Raw genomic sequence first — 12,011 nt, 5'->3', positions numbered from 1 at the left:
GACATGCCATGGCTTCAGGTTTACATTCGTATAGTTTGAGTACCTAACAGGAAACACTCCTCACTCACAGGTTGAGTTTCCTGAATTTGGGGGAAGAATTCTAATTGGGGCAGCTTGGGTTCTGATCTGGGAAATCAGGTATTGTTGGCTCAGCTTGGGCAGATATCTCTCCCTTGACTAAACATTATGGGTAGGGAGGTATTATCATGTTGAGAGATGACAGTAACCATTTCTTCTTCATGATGGAGCATGGTGGAAAGAAGAAGGGAATTTCTCCCCAAAGAAGGGAGTTGTATTACCAGAGGAAATAAGGAATATTAGACCTCCTCCCAAACCAATTAATATTCACAAAACAAAATTATACTCATTGAATTTTAAGGGTAAGTCATAGGCTTTAGAGTCAGACAGATGTGAGTTCAAACCCCAACTCTGATACTTGCTGTTCTCTTGGACAAGTCATTTACTACTTCTGAGTCTTTATTTCCTCATCTGTAAAATGGGAATAGAATACCTAACTCATAGGTTTGGAGGAATTGTATGAAATACTAATCAGAAAGTATTTAGTAGACTGCCTATAGAATACTTAATAAAATATAGAATGCTATGAGATGCTTCATAAACTCTGGCTGTTATCATGGTGCTCTGTGGTTTCTGCTTCTGATTACTCTAATAACAACCCCACATAACCAGGTCTGGCTTCTGGATCCAATCTGGGAAGTAGTTGCCAGGCTTATATTCCTACTGGGATTTTCAGTGGGACCTCTCTGAGGAGATTACACAAGAAAGTTTTATTTTCTCCTCAATTTTTTCACTGCCAAAGAAATTATGAGAATAAGCAGAATGTTTTGTTACTGGATTTACATAGAAAAATAAAAAATGATATATTTGTTTATCAAATAATTATCTAAGCAACAAATATACATCCAACATTGTGTTCTTTGGGTAGGAAATGCCAAAGAAATAGAATGTATGGTCCTTTTCTTAGAGATTTCTGTTGGAGCAATGACTAATAGATAAGAAATAATCTGGAGATGACTTAAGCTATATAATCAAAAGTTGATTTGGTTCATGTAGTAGGAGTTAAAGAAGGAAAGACCCATGTGCTTTGTTTCCTGGAGGGAATTTGAGTTTGACCTTGAAGAAAGGATGACATTTATCAAGATAAAAGTAGGCATTACAGGTGAGTGCCAGTGGAAAATGACTAGAGCAGATATCATTGAGTTTTGAGGGAGGGATTGCTTTCTAGAAACCCTCCTCTTACCTCACCACAGATTTTACTCCCAAGACTATGAGAAGTGAATAAGGAAGCATCACAGCCCTAGGGATCACAATAAGAAACAAAAGCAGATTCAGGAGGTGTTAAGGCATACGTATGGTATGTGGAGGGTGGGGAAGGGTAGATACATAGTTTAGGGGTTAGGGAAATATACAGTGTGAAAGAATAAAAATAAACAAAGATGAGGTCCAAAATATGGCTATACTTTTAGTGACTAAGATACAATGGAAATTAAGGGAATTAAGGTCATCGGACTTGAGAAAGTCAAGGAACTGTGAAATAGGTACGCTGGATGATGGAAGGGATGCTGAAGTCATGAATAATAAGGACAGGTAGTGAGATAAAGAGGAGGACTGTGACACAGTTGCTGAAGACATAGAGGAAAGTTTGACCTGGAGTTGATCTGGGGTTGACAAAAAGAAAAACAACTAAAGTGGGGGCAGGCAGGCAGGATGGAACTAGAAGCTATTTTTGGCAATGGCAGCAAATGATTGACATGAAGCTGAAATGGGGAACTAAGAAAATGCCAACCCCTCTTCACCTAGTGAGTTGGGGATGAAGGGTAGGGCATGGGAGAGGGAGATGGTCTCCAGTAGAGTGGACATGGAGGAAAGAGAAAATATGTCACTAAAGGAAAACTAGGGTTGAGTTTAAGCAAGTTGATGCTGAAGTTTGACTATGGGCATTTTTGTCAACCATTGAACAGAACATTTAGACAGAACACTGAAAGGGCTATCAGAGGAGAAATTGAAGTTGGAGAGAAAGGATGGGATAGGGCTGGATAAGTGTGGGTCTGTAAGAGTATCTTACTTGCCCTTGAAAGACAGCTCAAGTGGTAACTCTTCTTGAGAGCTTTCTCTGCCTCTCCTCTACCCCAGGTGTCCCTCCTCATGTCGCCTTAGCGCTGAACATTCATAAATGGATATATTGTAATTCTTGGTTTGCTCATCTGTCTCTTCCCCTGTGCTAGAGGTTTCTTGAAAGGTTTATGCCTCTTTCATCTTTGTGTTCCCAAACTTGACACAGTGCCTGGGCATAGATAATTTTTAACATTTCTTTGTTGGATGAAGAAATGAAGAAATGTGAATGTGGTAGTGATATACACCCTTAACACATAACCTCTTAAATTAACCCATCTCCTGCTTATGCCAATGTTTGTTAGCCTGACTTTCTGTCAGTCTCTAGAAGAGCCCTGTCCAATAGAAATATAATGTGAGCCACAAAACTGAAGCACAGGTATAATTTAAAATTTTCAAGTTCACACACTATGGAGAAACAAGTGAAATTAATTTACTAATATTTTATTTAACCAAATGTATAAAAATATTATCATTTCAACATATAATCACTATAAAAATTATTAATGAGATATTTTAGTTTCTCTTTGTTTTGTACTCTAAAATCTGGTGTGCATTTTACACTTATATCACATCTCAATTCACACAAGGCACATTTATTTTTAATTTTTATTGAAATATAGTTGATTTACAATGTTGTATTAGTTTCAGGTGTACAGCAAGGTGATTCAGTGTTTTATATATATATGTACATTGTTTTATATATATGAACATAAAATGTATATATTCTCTCTATATATTTACATATATATTCCTTTTTAGATTCTTTTCCATTATAGGTTATTGTAAGATATTGAGTATAGTTCCCTATGTTATACAGTGGGTCCTTGTTGGTTATCTATTATATATATAGTAGTGTGTATATGTTAAACTCAAAGCCCTAATTTATCCCTCCCCCCTCACCAGCTTTCCCATTTGGTAACCGTAAGTTTGTTTTCTATCAGACTAGACACATTTCAATTGTGAAAGAGGCACATGTAGTAGTGACTACTGTATTAGACAGAGCAGTTTTAGATTCTAGAACATACCTAGTTCTTTCCCTTTTATAAAAAAAATCACAAATAAGCTCTTTTAGTTGTCACCATTAAAAGTCTGAATTTTAAACAGATTCTTGGACTGGTGACTCATATCCATCAGCTCATTCGACCTTAACACCTGTCTCATCTCCAGTAGCTTTTCCAAGAACTATCACCTTCACCATGAAGCTTCAGAGTTTTCCCAATTCAAATTTGGGCTTCTTCAGCATTTTTACTTTTCTAACAAAGAATCATGGAGCAGAAAAATATATTGGCAAGCTTTTCCTATGCCTTTTCCAGTGCTGTCTGGAATCAATTTATTGACTACCTCTTTCAAGTCATTTATTTGTCTGCTCCTCTTGGGTTATGATTTCCATCATCTTCTTCCAGATTAGGAGGAACTGTCGGTGCTGGGCATAGGAGTTCTTCTGAATCTGATTGTTGCATTTTTTAGTAAAATGCACACAGAATAGATGAAGCAAATAACCATGGGTAGTCTTCATATCAACATGAACTTCAATCATGTTCTGCCATTTTTTGACCATGGAGCACATTTTGTCACAGGTAAGACCCATGCAATGGAAATTAGTTAGGCAGTTTTTGCCCTGAACATCCTCAATAATTAGCTTGAATTTTCTAAATGCAACTTCATCACTCTGCAGATCAGCAAGGCTCACTTCAAAAACATGACCCTTGAGGTCATCAGATGCAATTTTGGTTGCTTGAGTTCTCGTGATTAGTGTTTTCCCAATATTTCTTATATTGAACATAGCTGGTGCTTTCACATCATACCAATCTTTCTTAGAAAATGGGTCAACCACTTTCTTCTTGCCCCCTTTGGCCACCTTGTGTAACGTGCTTGTTCTGGCCGACTGCCATAGTGCTGCTCAGTGTTCTCTCCCTTCTGATGGCCTCTACACCTGGAGGGTCCTCTGCTTGGATTACTCTTCCTCTAGCTCTTTTAAAAATATATACTTTTGGGGCTTCCCTGGTGGCGCAGTGGTTGAGAGTCCGCCTGCCCGTGCAGGGGACACGGGTTTGTTCCCTGGTACGGGAAGATCCCACATGCTGCGGAGCGGCTGGGCCCGTGAGCCATGGCCGCTGAGCCTGCGCGTCCGGAGCCTGTGCTCCGCAACGGGAGAGGCCAAGGCATTGGGAGGCCCGTGTACCGCAAAAAAAAAAAAAAAAAAAAATATATACTTTTGGATAAATCATTGATAAAAGATTATTCACACATATAATGTGCAAACAATATGTAAATATTCACATATATAATGTATATTCATAGTATAGAAATTAACATAATGCAAGTTTATTTCTTGCACATTCAAAGTCTAATGAAGAACACACGGCCCGCCTCAGGCTGGTGCAATGTCACTCCAGTCTCTGCGACCGCAGGCTCGCCCCGCATTCCGTACCCATCCTCCCCCCAGCCTGAGTGAGTCAGAGCCCCTGAATCAGCTGCTCCTTTAACCCCCTCCTGTCTGAGCGAAGAACAGATGCCCTCAGGCAACCTACACACAGAGACGGGGACAAATCTAATGCTGAACCCCGGGATCTGTGCGAACAAAGAAGAGAAAGGGAAATTTCTCCCAGCAGCCTCAGGAGCAGCGGATTAAATCTCCACAAGAAACCTGATACCCTGCATCTGTGGAATACCTGAATAGACAACGAATCATCCCAAATTGAGGATGTGGACTTTGGAAGCAACAATATATGTATATATTTCCCTTTTCCTCTTTTTGTGAGTGTGTATGTGTATGCTTCTGTGTGTGATTTTGTCTGTATAGCTTTGCTTTTCCCATTTGTCCTAGGGTTCTCTCTGTCCATTTGTTGTTGTTGTTTTAGTATAGTTTTTAGCGCTTGTTATCATTGGTGGATTTGTTCTTTGGTTTGGTTGCTCCCTTCTTTCTTTCTTTTTTTTTCTTTAATTACTTAAAAAATTTTTAATAATTATTTTTTTATTCTAATAACTTTATTTTATTTTATTTAATCTTCTTCCTTCTTTCTTTCTTTTTCTTTTTCTCCCTTTTATTCTGAGCTTTGTGGATCACAGGCTCTTGATGCTCCAGCCAGGCATCAGGGCTGTGCCTCTGAGATGGGAGAGCCAAGTTCAGGACATTGGTCCACAAGAACCTCCGAGCTCCACATAATATCAAATGGTGAAAATCTCCCAGAGATCTCTGTTTCAACACCAAGACCCAGCTCCACTGAACAATGAGCAAGCTACAGTGCTGGACACCCTATGCCAAACATCTAGCAAGACAGGGACACAACCCCACCCATTAGCAGAGAGGCTGCCTAAAATCATAATAAGGCCACAGAAACCCCAAAACACATCACCAGACGTGGACCTGTCCACCAGAAAGACAAAATCCAGCCTCATCCACCAGAACACAGGCACTAGTCTCCTCCACCAGGAAGCTTACACAACTCACTGAACCAACCTTAGCCACTGGGGGAAGACACCAAAAACAACAGGAACTACAAACCTGCAGCCTGCAAAAAGGAGACCCCAAACACAGTAAGTTAAGCAAAATGAGAAGACAGAGAAACACACAGCAGATGAAGGAGCAAGATAAAAACCCACCAGACCTAACAAATGAAGAGGAAATAGGCAGTCTACCTGAAAAAGAACTTAGAATAATGATAGTAAAGATGATCCAAAATCTGGGAAATAGAATGGAGAAAATACAAGAAACGTTTAGCAAGGACCTAGAAGAACTAAAGAGCAAACAAACAGTTATGAACAACAAAATAAATGAAATTAAAAATTCTCTAGAAGGGATCAATAGCAGAATAACTGAGGCAGAAGAACAGATAAGTGACCTGAAAGATAAAATAGTGGAAATAACTACTGCAGAGCAGAATAAAGAAAACAGAATGATAAGAATTGAGGACAGTCTCAGAGACCTCTGAGACAACATTAAATGCACCAACATTCAAATCATAGGGGTCCCAGAAGAAGAAGAGAAAAAGAAAGGATCTGAGAAAATATTTGAAGAGATTATAGTTGAAAACTTCCCTAAAATGGGAAAGGAAATAGTTAATCAAGTCCAGGAAGCACAGACAGTCCCATACAGGATAAATCCAAGGATAAACATGCCAAGACACATATTAACCAAACTATCAAAATTAAATACAAAGAAAAAATATTAAAAGCAGCAAGGGAAAAACAACAAATAACACACAAGGGCACCCCCATAAGGTTAACAGCTGATCTTTCAGCAGAAACTCTGCAAGCCAGAAGAGAGTGGCAGGACATATTTAAAGTGATGAAAGGGCAAAACCTACAACCAAGATTACTCTACACACCAAGGATCTAATTCAGATTTGATGGAGAAATTAAAACCTTTACAGAAAAGCAAAAGCTAAGAGAATCCAGCACTACCAAACCAGCTTTACAACAAATGCTAAAGGAAATTCTCTAGGCAGGAAACACAAGAGAAGGGAAAGACATACAATAAAAAACCCCAAACAATTAAGAAAATGGTAATAGGAACATACATATCCATAATTACCTTAAATGTAAATGGATTAAATGCTCCAACCAAAAGACATAGACTGGCTGAATAGATACCAAAACAAGATCTGTATATATGCTGCCTACAAGAGACCCATTTCAGACCTAGGGATACATACAGACTGAAAGTGAGGGGATGGAAAAATATATTCCATGAAAATGGAAATCAAAAGAAAGCTGGAGTAGCAATTCTCATATCAGGCAAAATAGACTTTAAAACAAAGATTATTACAAGAGACAAAGTAGGACACTACATAATGATCAAGGGATCAATCCAAGAAGAAGATATAACAATTGTAAATATTTATACACCCAACACAGGAGCACCTCAATACATAAGGCAAATACTAACAGCCATAAAAGGGGAAATCGACAGTAACACAATCATAGTAGGTGACTTTAACACCCTACTTTCACCAATGGACAGATCATCCAAAATGAAAATAAATGAGGAAACACAAGCTTTAAATGATGCATTAATCAAGATGGACTTAATTGATATTTATAGGACATTCCATCCAAAAACAACAGAATATACTTTCTTCTCAAGTGCTCATGGAACATTCTCCAGGATAGATCATATCTTGGGTCACAAATCAAGTCTTGGTAAATTTAAGGAAATTGAAATCGCATCAAGTGTCTTTTCCGACCACAACGCTATAAGACTAGATATCAATTACAGGAATAAATCTGTAAAAAATACAAACACATGGAGGCTAAACAATGCACTACTTAATAACCAAGAGATCACTGAAGAAATCAAAGAGGAAATCAAAAAATACCTAGAAACAAATGACAAGGAAAACACAACAACCCAAACATATGGGATGCAGCAAAAGCAGTTCTAAGAGGGAAGTTTATAGCAATACAATCCTACCTTAAGTAACAAGAAACATCTCAAATAAACAATGTAACCTTACACCTAAAACAATTAGAGAAAGAAGAACAAGAAAACCCCAAAGTCATCAGAAAAAAAGAAATCATAAAGCTCAGATCAGAAATATATGAAAAAGAAATGAAGGAAATGACAGCAAAGATCAATAAAACTAAAAGCTTATTCTTTGAGAAGATAAAGAAGATTGATAAACCATTAGCCAGAATCATCAAGAAAAAAAGGGAGAGGACTCAAATCAATAGAATGAGAAATGAAAAAGGGGAAGTAACAACTGACACTGCAGAAACACAAGGATCATGAGAGATTACTTCAAGCAGCTATATGCCAATAAAATGGACAACCTGGAAGAAATAGACAAATCCTTAGAAATGCACAACCTTCCGAGACTGAACCAAGAAGAAATAGAAAATATGAACAGGCCAATCACAAGCACTGAAATTGAAACTGTGATTAAAAATCTTCCAACAAACAAAAGCCCAGGACCAGATGGCTTCACAGGCGAATTCTATCAAACATTTAGAGAAGAGCTAACACCTATCATTCTCAAACTCTTCCAAAATATAACCAAAGGAGGAACACTCCCAAATCCATTCTACGAGACCACCATCACCCTGACACCAAAACCAGAAAAAAAAGAAAACAAAAAAAGAAAACTACAGACCAATATCACTGATGAACATAGATGCACAAATCCTCAACAAAATACTAGCAAACAGAATCCAACAGCACATTAAAAGGTTCATACACCATGATCAAGTGGGGTTTATCCCAGGAATACAGGATTCTTCATTATATGCAAATCAATCAATGTGATACACCATATTAACAAATTGAAGGAGAAAAACCATATGATCATCTCAATAGCTGCAGAGAAAGCTTTTGAAAAAATTCAACACCCATTTATGATAAAAACCCTGCAGAAAGTAGGCATAGAGGGAACATACCTCAATATAGTAAAGACCATATACAACAAACCCACAGCCAACATTGTTCTCAATTGTGAAAAACTGAAACCATTTACACTAAGATCAGGAACAAGACAAGGTTGCCCACTCTCACGACTATTATTCAACATAGGTTTGGAAGTTTTAGCAACAGCAATCAGAGAAGAAAAAGAAATAAAAGGAATCCAAATCAGAAAAGAAGAAGTTAAGCAATCACTATTTGCAGATGATATGACACTATACATAGAGAATCCTAAGGATGCTACCAGAAAACTACTAGAGCTAATCAATGAATTTGGTAAAGTAGCAGGATACAAAATTAATGCACAGAAAACTCTTGCATTCCTATAAACTAATGATGAAAAATCCGAAAGTGAAATTAAGAAAGAAACTCCCATTTACCATTGCAACAAAAAGAATAAAATAGCTAGGAATAAACCTATCAAAGGAGACAAAACACCTGTATACAGAAAATATAAGACACTGATGGAAGAAATTAAGGATGATACAAACAGATGGAGAGATATACCATGTTCTTGGATTGGAAGAATCAACATTGTGAAAATGACTCTACTACCCAAAGCAATCTACAAATTCAATGTGATCCCTATCAAACTACCACTGGCATTTTTCACAGAACTAGAATGAAAGATTTCACAATTTGTATAGAAACAAGAAGGACCCAAATAGACAAAGCAATCTTGAGACAGAAAAACAGTGCTGGAGGAATCAGGCTCCTGGACTTCAGACTATACTACAAAGCTACAGTAATCAAGACAGTTGGTACTGGCACAAAAACAGAAATATAGATCAATGGAACAGGATAGAAAGCCCAGAGATAAACCCACACACATATGGTCACCTTATCTTTGATAAAGGAGGCAAGAATATAGAGTGGAGAAAAGACAGCCTCTTCAATAAGTGGTGCTGTTAAAACTGGACAGCTTCATGTAAAAGAATGAAATTAGAACACTCTCTAACACCATACACAAAAATAAATGCAAAATGGATTAAAGATCTAAATGTAAGACCAGACACTATCAAATTCTTAGAGGAAAACAGGCAGAACACTCTATGACTTAAATCACAGAAAGATCCTTTTTAACCCATCTCCTAGAGAAATGGAAATAAAAACAAAAATAAACAAATGTGACCTAATGAAACTTAAAAGTTTTGCACAGCAAAGGAAAGCATAAACAAGACAGAAAGACAACCCTCAGAATGGGAGAAAATATTAGCAAATGAAGCAACTGACAAAGGATTAATCTCCAAGATTTACAAGCAGCTCATGCAGCTCAATATCAAAAACAAACAACCCAATCCTAAAATGGGCAGAAGACCTAAATAGACATTTCTCCAAAGAAGATATACAGATTGCCAACAAAGACATGAAAGAATGCTCAACATCATGAATCATTAGAGAAATGCAAATCAAAACTACAATGAGATATCATCTCACACCGGTCAGAATGGCCACTATCAAAAAATCTACAAACAATAAATGCTGGAGAGGGTATGGAGAAAAGGGAACCCTCTTGCACTGTTGGTGGGAACATAAATTGATACAGCACTATGGGGAACAGTATGGAGGTTCCTTAAAAACCTGAAAATAGAACTACCAAACGACCCAGCAATCCCACTACTGGGCATATACCCTGAGGAAACCATAATTCAAAAAGTGTCTTGTACCACAATGTTCATTGCAGCTCTATTTACAATAGCCAGGACATGGAACCAACCTAAGTGCCCATCAACAGATGAATGGATAAAGAAGATGTGGCACATGTATACAAGGGAATGTTACTCAGCCATAACAAGGAATGAAATTGAGTTATTTGTAGTGAGGTGGATGGACCTAGAGTCTGTCATATAGAGTGAAGTAAGTCAGAAAGAGAAAAACAAATACTGTACGCTAACACATATATATGGAATCTAATGGAAAAAAAAAAAGTCATGAAGAACATAGAGGCAAGACGGGAATAAAGACACAGACCTACTAGAGAATGGACTTGAGGATATGGGGAGGGGGAAGGGTAAGCTGTGACAAAGCAAGAGAGTAGCATGGACATATATACACTACCAAACGTAAAATAGATAGCTAGTGGGAAGCAGCCACATAGCACAGGGAGATCAGCTCAGTGCTTTGTGACCACCAAGAGGGGTGGGATAAGGAGGGTGGGAGGGAGGGAGATGCAGAGAGAAGAGATATGGGGATATATGTATATGTATAACTGATTCACTTTGTTATAGAGCAGAAACTAACACACCATTGTAAAGCAGTTATACTCCAATAAAGATGTTAAAAAAAAGTAATAATTAAAAAAAGAAGTCTAATGAGGATCAAGTAGGTCTCTCCCATTTTGGAAAAAAAGGTATGGAGAGTATGTAGGATGTCTGTAAAGCCCAGGCCTGAAATTTCCGTGGCCTTATTCAGTCATATAACTCCACCCAGATGCAAGGAAAGCCAACAAATGGAGTCTTCCTGTGTATCTAGATAGAGAAAATGCTGTGATGAATACATATCACTATCTCTGGCCCAGTTTTATACCTTTTATTCCTAATTTTTTGGCTAGCATCCATAGAACGGTATTAAATAACAAGCATGATCTAAGTCTTGTTTCTGATTTTAATGAAGATTGTTTTCAACATTTAACAAGATGACAGATGTGGGGAAGAGATTTGTTTATCTCATCATAGTACGGAACTTTTTATCTCTTTCTTTGTTAATAGGTTTTTATTTATTTAATGAGTGATACAAGTTGAAATTTATCAGATATCTTCTCAGCAACTGTGGGGATAATAACATAATTTTCTTTTCAATAGCTTAATTGTGAATAAGATTTATTAGATTTCTTAATGTTGAACGACTTTTTCTTCTAGAATAAAGTCTAACATTATATATATAATTATATATAAATACATATAATGTTTTTGAAAAGGTGGATTCTGTCTGCTGTTATTTTATTTAAGAGATTTGCATCGATATTCAGAAGCAAGATTGGGCTACTTTTTAACTATTTTTGTCAGATTTCGTAATTCATAAGTGACTTATCTCTTTCACTAGTTTCTTGAACTGTTAAAGTTATACCTAAGTTAAATGATTCTGCAAAAAGAAAAAGAATACCATTGTGCTTGGGCCAGTTATTGCTGTTGTGGGTCTATATTTCAAGCACATTACCACCGGGCCTGTCAATATTCCCTGCCGGCAGTATCCATCATATCTTTGATTATAACCATAACATTTAAAAAATTTAATAAGAATATTCTTATTACTTCCATGCTCTCTTTCTGGCCCTCAGTATGCTCTTTTATCATAGCAGTCTGCTCTTACTTACTGCTGCTATATCCCTGAAATTGTATCAAAAGTAAAAAATTGATTTTTTAATAAATGCCTCTCCAGTTTTCTACATTTCCCCTGCTTTCAGTGAGGGTGTTTCCTCTACTTCAGTGAGCTATACTTGTTTACCTTCTCCCTCGTTTGAAACTGCTGATTCTACTAG

The 12,011-nt window shown here is 37.2% G+C and overlaps 1 pseudogene; it reads right to left on the bottom strand.

Annotated features, from left to right (window-relative positions):
• Nucleotides 1-3,232: 3,232 nt before the first annotated feature.
• Nucleotides 3,233-4,028, bottom strand: LOC101331347 (small ribosomal subunit protein eS1-like; annotated as a pseudogene).
• Between the last annotated feature and the right edge of the window lie 7,983 nt (nucleotides 4,029-12,011).

The sequence above is a fragment of the Tursiops truncatus genome, chromosome 1, assembly GCF_011762595.2.
Source record: "Tursiops truncatus isolate mTurTru1 chromosome 1, mTurTru1.mat.Y, whole genome shotgun sequence".
In the NCBI taxonomy this organism is placed as follows: Eukaryota; Metazoa; Chordata; class Mammalia; order Artiodactyla; family Delphinidae; genus Tursiops; species Tursiops truncatus.
This window is presented reverse-complemented; position numbering and strand designations above follow the sequence as displayed.